The following is a 10,894-nucleotide window of genomic DNA, read 5'->3' as shown; positions in this document are numbered from 1 at the left end:
CTTGCCATAATTGTATGATTCATTTACCTCTCCGTGGTTCTGAGTGCCTACTATGTATGCAGCACGAATACACACTGATGAACAAGATGGGCAGGGTCTCGGGGCCCAGGAGGCACATGGGTTAAGCGGGGTGGGGATCGGCGAGGCTAACAGAAAGTAGGAAAGTGATAAACGAGTGCCCATTGCTCTTAGTGCACAGAATGAGGGGGTGCCCTGACAGGGCATCAGGGAGACCCCTCGGAGAGGTTGGTGTGGGGCTGGGAAGGGGCTGCTCCCCCTGACAACAGCGGGTAGCCGGGTGGAAGGAGTTTGTCCCGTGTGTGGAGAGAGTGCAGGGAGCTAGGAGGACCTTGATCCATGCTGCAGCTGGGGCGTAGGCGGCAGGGCTGGCGCAGCGCCTTGTGGCCATGGTGAGGATTGCGGAGGTTCTTCTAGGGCACTTGGCAAGGTCTGTCAGTATCTTAAGCAGAATCACAGGACACACTGCTGCTGTGTGGCGAATAGAGCCTACAGGGATAAACAGAAAGGCAGGGGCTGCAATAAAGCCACTTCTGGTGAGTTCCAAGGGACAGTTGGAATGGTTCGAGCTAGCATGGTGATGAGAGAGAGAGAGGCTGGTCAGGGAGGAAAGACCATTGTTGACTTCGGAAGAGGCCTGTTGGCCATGTTGTGAGGTGTCCCTGTGCAGGCGCCAAGGGCCTGCAGGGAACGTGTAGCCTGGAAGTGTCCCAGGGACTCATTGGACCTCGGGGTTGATTGATAAACTCACCATAAAGACTTAGAAATTATCCCCAAAGGTGCCTCTTAGGTCTACGTCTGAGTCTTCCCAAGCCAAAGTGCCAGGAACTCCTTTTCTTTCCTCTTTGGGGCCACTTCGCCTATCTGATCAGCTCCCCAACAATGTCTCCTCTGTTGGAGTGAAACCAAAGCCTGGCTTGTGGAAGTGGAAAGAAAGGAAACGCCAGATTTCTCTTTTGCTTTTCCTACTGAGTAAAACAAAATCCCTTTTCACCTAATGCAGCTTCATTATCTGAACTTAGGAATCATCAGCCAACAGATGGCCCCTTAAATCCTGGAAAGGAATAAGGTGGTGACAGGTACAGGTGTGGCAGAGGGGTCCTAACAAGAACCCCACACACATACACACAGGTTAACCTTTCTGGAGGCCGGAAGTCAGAAACCGGAAACCTGTAGCAGAGACTCTCATCGCCTCTTCTAAGCTTCGGCGTCTGCCACCCATCCTTGGCCTAGCTCAGCTCGAAGACGCTTCACTTCAATCCCTGCCTCCATTGTCACAGGGCACCCTTGCTGGTGGCATCTGTATCCTTACACGTGACCCCCTTCCTGTGCGCCTCTGCCTTCTTTTCTTGTAAGGACATGGGTTGTGTTGGATAAGGCCTCACCTACTCCAGGATGACCGCACTTCGACTTTTCCCATTTTACCTGTAGGAGAGGAGTTCAGGCCCAGAGGTACTGTGGGTCAGGCTTTCACCAATCTTTGTGGAGGACACAGCCCATAGCAGGTGCCTGGGGCGAGTGGAGAGGAGCAGCAGTGTGGGAGATCAAGCAGGCTGGACACAGGCGAGAACATTAGCTGCTCAGGCCTCAGATAAAGCATCACTGTGTATTAAGCACCTCAAAAACAGGGAATGCCCCTCTCTCTCTTGACCCCCAACCCCCAACATTTAATGGATGTTAAACTAAACCACCTTTCCTAACACTTCCTAAAACACAGCTTTCACTCCCCATAGGAAAGATCAGATTTCTGGACACATTTTTCCAACCATCTCTTCATTTTCCAAGTTGGCTTCTCCTCCTTTTGTGATCTCATCCTCGTCTATCTGGGTTCCAGTCCCATTCCTGAGACTGGACAGTGTAATGGGGTGAATCTTCTGGGAACCACAAAGACACCGCACACCTCTGCTGCTCCCTGCTCCCTCTGAGTTCTTCGCTGGGCACGGCACCTCCAGGTACTTCAGTCCTTTCCAAAATATTTCTTTCCACCTCGCATGCCTAGTGCGGCTGCTGTGAATTGCTTTACAACCTCGGGGAACAGAAATGGCCAGTCACATCAATCTCTCTCACTCTATCTCTGTCTCTCCATCTCTGTCTCATCTCCAGCTCTGGCTCCTCCAGCTCCATCTCTCCATCTCCATCTCTCTCCATCTCCATCTCTCCCTCTCCCTCTCCCTCTGCCTCTCCATCTCCACCTCCACCTCCATCTCCATCAGCAATTATCCTACAGCTTTTTGTTTTGGCTGAGAACAGGACTGCACAGAATATATAAGTTGTCATAAAATGAGAAATACATGCTACTCAACTGTTCCAATGTGTAAATGACCAATTAGGGAAAGCATGTTCCCTTCTTGGAACTTTTCACTCGCTTCTCCTGCCTCATCTTAGAAATGTGGAAGTCTGTACAGCCTCAAGCCAAGTCAGGTTGATCTCCCCAAAGACAAAACTGGGGTCTCCTGAGTGTTCTGTTGCCAGGGGGTCTTCATGCTCCCCAGGTGTCGCTGCGATTCTTTGAGGACAGCCCCCACCTCCGAGTGCTAAAAGTGTCCCTTCCTCTTCTGGCTCTTCTCTCTGCTTTCACTCCTGCTCAAACAGAACTCTCTAAAAGTGAGGAGGAGCCAAGGGTCCCAGAAACACTACGGAAAAGAACCAGTAGTAGATCTGGGAGAAGAAAGCAGGTGCCATTCTGTGCCTGCGGTCCTCATACGGAGCCATTGCAGCCTTGGCGTGAAGCCGAGGGCATAACCCACCCCGAATTCCTCTACCCAGTGGAGGACAAGATATACCCTGGGAGAGAAAAGTCACGACCACTGAGGAGTGTAAAGGACTTGGGCTGGTTCCTCTGCTTGCAGATACAGGACGCAGAGAACAGAGCTCTGTATCCCAGAAGCAGCAGCCCCGGGCGTGAGTTGTTGCCCTCCTGCTTTCACCTGTGAGCCCTTGAGAAGCCCCCCGATTTCCTTGTGCTCAGATATGTAAACTTGGGGCAATCCCACTTCTTCCCTCTTGCAGCGCTCGTGTATGAATAAGATACTCTGCCTGGAAAACTCTAGTGCACTATGTAAAAGTCAGGCCTTGCCAGACAGACTGCTTTAGAAGGTCTTGTTTGAACAGTGTTATGCATAAGAAAAGTTAGGGAGAAAGCACTGAGGATCTCCATCCATCCATTTCTCCATTCTTTCTTATTTTATAAATTGGATACAGGACCTTACTAGGCAGCTCAGACTGGCATTGATCCTCTTGTCTCAGCCTCCCCAGTGCTGGGATTACCGGCGTGTGCCATCACGCCCGATTCCGGGGCCTGCATGGTGTGTGGTACCAGGGATTGAACTGGGGTCCTTGAGCTTGCCAAGCAGGCACTTAGACCACTGAGCCTTCTCCCCAGCCCCATTCTTCCCATTCTTAACTTCTCCCAGTGCTTTGTGGGACTGATGAGCCAGTCGTGGTTCACCAAAGTCCGTGGTTGATGTGAGGGCCCACGCTCCCCCCGGTCCTGCCCCTGGATCTGACAAATGGGGAGCACGTTTGGATCATTGTAGCATCCCAGAGTACCTTCACTTCCCCAGGAACCTCCTGTACTTCAGTTACGGACCTCTTCTTCCCTGCCCCCGAATGCCAGCTGCCACTCTTTGTGCCACCTCCACATCCTTGCCTTTTGCAGAATACAGATTTGGAGCCATACAAAATAGGCATAGCCCTTTGCATTCGCTTCTTTCACTTAGCAGTATGTTCTTAGTTTCCCTATGACTTGTCATTAGTAGTCTGATAGACCGTTTTTCATTGCTGAATAATATTCCCATATGTAAATGTATTTCCAAAAGATGTTTCACCTGGAAAAAAGAAAATGACCAACTAACTACATTGCTTTAGAGTTAAAACAAATATCCAAAGCTACATTAAGGAGAAAAGGAAGGTGAAGAGGGATTCAGCCTTACAGAGATGTGATAGGCCCCCATGACATGTGTGCATTGGGAGGGGGCTGGGGGGTGGGCAGACTGGGGATATAAGAACCACAGTTCCCCCCCACCCCCGTGCTCCCTAGGGGAAGCTCCGGTCCCCTAATTGAAGCGGTCAAGCTGCCACCCCATCCTCGCTACTTGGACTTGCTACTGAGGTCAGGTTAGGGCTCCTCGATGTCTACCTGGCACATAACTGTCAGCAGCAGAAATCTTCATCCCTGAGGACGCATCCCAGAGCCCCCAGACCGGGGAATGTCCGAAAGTGAGAACAGAAGGCAGAAGGTCTGTGCCAGCGGCGACCTTCTGTTTAGGCAGAGATTATGACCGCCAGACCCTGTACTCCCATAACAAACTGCTGAGAACTGCAGAGGGAAGATTAAAGACCAGTCGTCCCCAGGATCCAGGGTAGCAAAGGAAAGCAGCCTGGGGCTGGCCAGCAAGCCAACCCAGACGGGAGCTTGGGCGCCGGAGCCCTAACTCGCCCTCTAGAGCTGGATCTTCAGCGCCACCTAGTGGTCACTCTTCGCCGGCACTCTAAAAGAGGCCTGCTAGGACTCACACGCCCCAGGTTTAAGGCCATGAGCGTTAAAACTTTCCTCTTCATGTCCAAGATGAGAGACTGTATAGTAATGACGCTCAAACTGAGAGCTTTAGGATTAGTGTCAGGGAATTTCAAGAGACAGGAATTACTCTCAGCGATTGCATACACAATTAGTAGCAGGGTTTTCTATTTGTGCAAATCATTTTGAGATTTGGAGCATTGAGCAGTTTTGGACGGTAAGGGGCAAAATCAGAAGACAAAGTTGTGCAAAGGGAACTAAGAACTGGGAAATCGAGAAGAGAATCTGATCCAGCCAAAATCTCTATTAAATGCCCCATGAATGAGGCAAGGACCCCGACCCAGTGGGTGGGCTGCCCCCTCCCTTTAGCTGGGTCTATTCAACTTGCTTCCTTTCTGTTAATATTTGACTGGCCTTGCTGCAGTTGTGTGGATAGTCTCCTAACTGTGAGCTTTATTCTAACCTAAAATCACCAATTATCCTCCCACAGGCTTGTGTCACTGTCTTCACCAAGGAACCAGAGTTTCCTCGAATTTTTGTCATGTGAACAGGAAGTTTATGACATGTACGTTAAATATCCTATACCAGTGATGGAGAACGTTCTAGACACCAAGCACCTCAGCTGCAACCCAAAACCCACCGAGTTATCACAAAGTGCCAACACTGCAATTAAACCTGAATGCTGAGGTTTTGGTTTAGAAAAAAGAACTCATGGGCTTGGCTCATGTGCCAACAGGGAGGGCTCTGCATGCCCTGTATAACGCTCGTGCCACAGGCTTGTCACCACACCCTACAATGTTACCTGACATCCCCTTTGCTAATTATAAAATTTTAGGTTCCTCTCTGTGTATATATATTTTAATCTGAATTAGATCATAATTGATTGATCATTAACGATCGTTTTATTCCTTGAAAAATTCACAGTAGATTTTTAAAATCTGGCTTATTCTTGGAGAACATATGGTTTGGAATTGAAAGGAGAACTTGCATTTAGTTTGCAGCTAAAATTGACTAGGTGATTTTGTATCTAATCCTTCAGTTATTCTCCCTGACTAGCCCTGTGAGATTAATTAGAGCATTATGTTTACATTGCGGGAGAAACAGAGTCCAAGATTGTAAATCACCACCCCCAAGTGACATAAGTTGTGTTATAGCTTTTGCCTAGATGTCCTCCCAAAGCCTCATGCAGTCACTGGGGAGGGAGGGCTTTTGGGAGGTGATTGGGTCTGGGGTGTGTGATGCTGGGATTAAGGGTGTGCAGTGCTGGATTAGTCCACTAAGTGGTTTATCATTGTTCTGGATGATGGGAAGGCCCATCTTGGGTGTGGCTGACACCACCCAAGAGGGCTGCAGCCTGGGTGGGATAATATAGAAAGGCAAACTGCTGCTGTCCACTGCCCTGCTGCCTTCTGCCTGCCACACCATTGACTGTTTCTCCTCTGCCACGCAGCTCTGCCCTGGAACCAGCCAGTTATAGACTGAAACCTCTACAAACCATGAGCTGAAATAAACCTTTCCTCCCTTAACGTGGAGTGTTGGGTGTTTTGTTTCAGCACCAGGAAAAGTAGACACACCTACTGTAAATGAAACCCAGTTTTCCTGTTTCAAAGTCTAGTAGTATTCCTACGACACCCCTTCCGCCCCTTAGACTCCAAGTCCAGAAGTCTGTTTCATACCCAGCTTCAACAAAAACATTCGACACTGTCCAGCATAACATCCTTTTGGGAATTCATCATTTTTTATACCAGAGTTCAATGGAGTGCTAACATAAAAGTACATGTTTAGCCTAATACTCCCAAACACATAGAATTCTTGTTAGCGGCAGTGATGGTTTTGAGAGTATCAGCTTATGTGTATGTGTATCTGTTAATTTTCCTCTGAAAAACATTGCGAGGGATGCTGGCCTGGGAGATAATATGCTGGAGAAGTTGATTACAGAGATCTGGACCAGAGAGATAGTTGTACATGGAATAAAGACTTGGCTCTCTGAAATGGTTCTTAGATGCATTTGCCAAAAACAGCCCAGAGCTTAATTTTATTTTAAAGTACTTGCTTGTGACTGTTCTTATTCAAGGAAGAATTAATAGAGGAGAGCAGGATTTTGAAGGAATAATGACTGTCACTGGCGCTGTCACTGGAGCTGCGAGATGTGCTTGTGGCACCCTTCAATTATCTCTGGCATCTCTCTCCTCTTCGCTGAGTGTTCGCCCTCCAGCAGCCCATCCTTCCTGGCTCGTGCCAGCATTTACAGTTGCACAGTTACCTCTCACACCTATCTGAGCTCCTCTGTGCTTGTCAGTTTGATGTTAGGAAAACAACCTGATCAAGTTAATATTCATTATATTATCAGTCCTTTGTGCTTCGGGAGTGATTGTAATTGGAATAATTAGACCTCTAGCTGTTAATTTGCAAATAACTTTGGGGAGATTGAAGGGAGAAGTATTTAAGAGTATGTGACTCTTTAACCCTAAATTTGTCTGCTGTATTTTCCTGTGTCACTCAGCCTCTGCCAGTGGACTCGTTGCCCATGCCGGATGATGTGGTTAGGGTGAGGTTGAATGTGTTCCCCAAAGTTTCCTCTACTAGAGGCTTGAGCTTCTCAGTGTGTCAGTGTTGAGGTGCTAAGCTTTTTAACAGGCAGGGTTTAGCTTAAGGTAATCAGGTCAGGGGCCCCACCTTCCTCAGGTAGATTAATGCTGAGTCCCAGGAGAGGGCTGGCCCTCAGGGGTGGATTACCTCAAATGACAATGAGTTGTGACAAAAGAGCGAGGCTGGTCCCCCTCTGCTTTTTTTGCTCCTTTTCTCTCACCAATTCCCCTTCTGCATATTGTGCCTCAGCACCAGGACCCTCCGCACATGCTACTTCCATGCTGTTCAGGTCTCTCCAGCCACCAGAATTACGACCACTTTTCTTTATAAGGTAGCCAGCCTTGTGCAGTTTTTTTTTTTTTTAATAGCAACACAAAGTGGGCCAAGATACTAGGACTCACAACCCAGCCCTAAATCTAGGCTTCGAGTCACAGAAACATGCAGAAAAAATACAACCACCATTTATGACAAAAGCTAGGAAGTACAGGAAACTTCCTGAACATGGTAGAAAACATCTGTGAAAAATGTATACCGAGGCTCGCTCTCAGTGGTAGAATTCTAAATGCTTTTCTTATTTGATTAGGTAGAAGGCAAGAGTTTTCACATTTACCAATTCTGTATTCTGTTACCCTGGTAATAGAAGCAAATAAAATTAGATAAAATATATTTAAATTAGCAAGAAGTAAAACTGCCTTTATTTGCAAATGGCATAATTATATAGAAAGAAAATCCTCTAAGCTGAAGAAAAAAACAGTCTATCACTACCAGTTGAGTTTTGAAATGTTTCAGAATCCAAGGTGAAAATAAAAAATGTATTTCTGGATTCTAGCAACAAATGATTTAAAATTGAAATTTAAACAACACTGCATATAATAGTTCTAAAATATGAAAAACATATTTAAGAAAGTATAAGAACGGTATACTTAAACATTGCTGACATAAATTAAATAATGACTAAGTAAAGGTAGAGGTCATGTTTATGGGTTGGGAGACTCAATGCTGTAAAAAGGATTACCTCTCCTTAAAATGGTCTATTAATTCAACATGTTTAGTATCAAAATCACAGGTAGGAGGGGGCCGGGGAGATGGCTCAGTGGAATAAGCACTTCCTTGGCAAGCGCAAGGGCCTGAGTTCAATCCTCAGTTCCACAAAAAAAAAAGAAAGAAAGAAAAAAGAAAAAGAAAAGAAAATCACAGGTAGGTCTTTGGAGAACCTGAAAAATTAATTGTAAGCATCATGTCAAAATTTAAAAACTGTGCAAGAGCCAAAATGTTTTGAAAAATAACAAAATGTAACAATTTATGCCACTTAATTTTAGGTTTCCCTAAAAAGCTTTCCTTTCTGGATAGTATGGAATTGGTGTAAGGATCCACACATAGACTGATGGCGCTAAGTAAAGAGTAAAGAAACGGCTCCTTTTAATGTGATCTGATGCCTTTCTAATATTAGTAAGTGGGAGACAGGACAGTATCTTCACAAATAATGTGGAAACCACTGGGTGGACATACAGAAAAATTAAGCCTCAATCCAATCCTTACTTCACAACCACACAAGATCAACTCAGAATAGATGGTTAACGTAAACAGGGGAGACAGCTTGGTGGTCCTGGCAAGCACAGGGATCCAGGTTCGATCCCCAGTACCACATGCCACGCTGGCCCCACCCCAGCTCGCTGAGCCGGCCACCAAAATGGGGCATGGTGGTGCACACCTGTAATCCCAGTGCTGGGGAGGCTGACACAGGAGGATCACCACAACTCCTAGCTGTGTAGAGAGATCTTCTACCAAATAAAAAGATTTTTTAAAGTATATTGTAACAGTCAAAATTGTACAATGCTTAAAAGAAAATGCAATTTCTCAGTGGTTTGAGTTAAGCAAAAGATTCTTAGAGATCAAATAAACATGAACTATGAAAAAGATCACTAAATTGTACTTTAAAATTTAAAGCTTTTGCTCTTTAAAAAGACTTATAAAGTACAGACCAGGAGAAAACATCACTGGAAAACACTTGTATTTAAAGTGTGTAAAGTGCTCTTCAAGTTCAGTAATCAGAAAAACCACACTTTAAAAAAATACTTGAATAGAAGCCTCATTAAAGTAGAATGCTAGAAAAAAATTTACATAAATTAGGCTGCCTTCAGCTTAAAAACTGATGCAAGTGTTGCAGGGATGTGGAACTTTTGGAACTTTCATACACAATGTCTATTCAACATGTTTGGTTGAAGAATTCTAAGCATCATGTCAAAATTCAAAAACTGTGGGAGAGTGAAAATGTTTTTGAAAAATAACAAAATGTACAATTTATACTGCTTAATTTTAAGGCTCCCTGAAAAGCTTTCCTATCAGGATAGTGTGGGATTGGTGTAAAGGCCGACACATAGACCAACGGCGCTAAGAGTAAAGAAACAGCACCTTCTAACGTGATCTGATGACTTTCTAAGATTAGTCAGTGGGAGACAGGACAGCGGAAGTGGTGACGCTAGTTTGGAAAAGGGTCAAGGAGTGTCTTCAAAAGTTAACCGTGTGAGGGCCAAGGAGATGGCTCAGTAGAATAAGCACTTCCCTGGCAAGTGCAAGGGCCTGAGTTCAATCCCCGGTTCCACCAAAAAAAAAAAAAGTTAACCGTGTGCAACATACGCTTGCCATCTAACCCAGCCAACACTCACAGGTATTTACTAAGAAGAAACAAAAACACAAATGTACACCTTCAGAAAGACGTACACAAGCATTGAATTCACTTTTATTCATAACAGAAAAAATTTTGAACATTTTATATGTCCATAAATAGCCAACAGGATGAACAAATATTGTAAATCTGTATAACAGGTAACTCCTCACCAATAAAGGGAATAAATTACTAATGCACTGTGTTGACAAAAGTAATGGACAGGTACAAGAGCAGTGTAAGATTACACTTAATCTGATACAGTGTAAGATCCCACTTCTGAATTTTGTGTGCAGAGACAAATCTACATGCAGGGACAGAAGGTAGACTAGTGATTGTCTGATGCTGGGGTAGATTGGGGGACATAAGAGAGAAGGGCAGGAAGACACTTTGGGAATGTTCTATGTTCTTGTTACAGCCACTATAGGAAGGCATACACTTATCAGAACTCACGTATTTATGTAATTGAAGACATTAGGTGCATTTGATTGCATATAAGTATATTTTTACGTTAAGGAGGACATGTTGGAGATTTTCTACTGAGACAGTGGAGATAAAAACAAAAAATACTATAGCCAGGAGATGACTGATGAGAGATTTTGCTGAAGGGAAGAAGAAGGGGTTCCCTCCAGGACACAAGTGAATGGATAAGCCATGGGCAAGAGGAGGTGGACTTCTCTCCTGAGTTGCAGAGAGGAAAATGGTGTGCACTATTGAGCAAATACACATGGAATTTTCTATGTAGGAGGGCAGAAAGTTGAGGCTGTCCTTGGCTTATTCAGTCATTCAACCTCTACCATGTAATATGTATTTATTTGAGGATATGCATATTTTATAGGAGAAAGAATAATGTCTTGCTATCATAGACATTGGAATATCATGAAGGAGGGGTGTCAGGCATTAAACCAATAAACAGTGACATATTCTAATTACAGATTATGATGAGTGCCATAAAGCACAAGGAAGTCAGGAAAGAGTAGGACAGAAGGAACCTTACTTAAAAATATATTTTAGATCCATGAGGTGAAGCCCAGGGCTTCATGCATTGTGATTCTCTCTCTCTCTCTCTCTCTCTCTCTCTCTCTCTCTCTCTCTCTCTCTCTCTC

The sequence above is a fragment of the Octodon degus genome, unplaced genomic scaffold (assembly GCF_000260255.1).
Source record: "Octodon degus isolate 3935 unplaced genomic scaffold, OctDeg1.0 scaffold00027, whole genome shotgun sequence".
Lineage (NCBI taxonomy): Eukaryota > Metazoa > Chordata > Mammalia > Rodentia > Octodontidae > Octodon > Octodon degus.
This window is presented reverse-complemented; position numbering follows the sequence as displayed.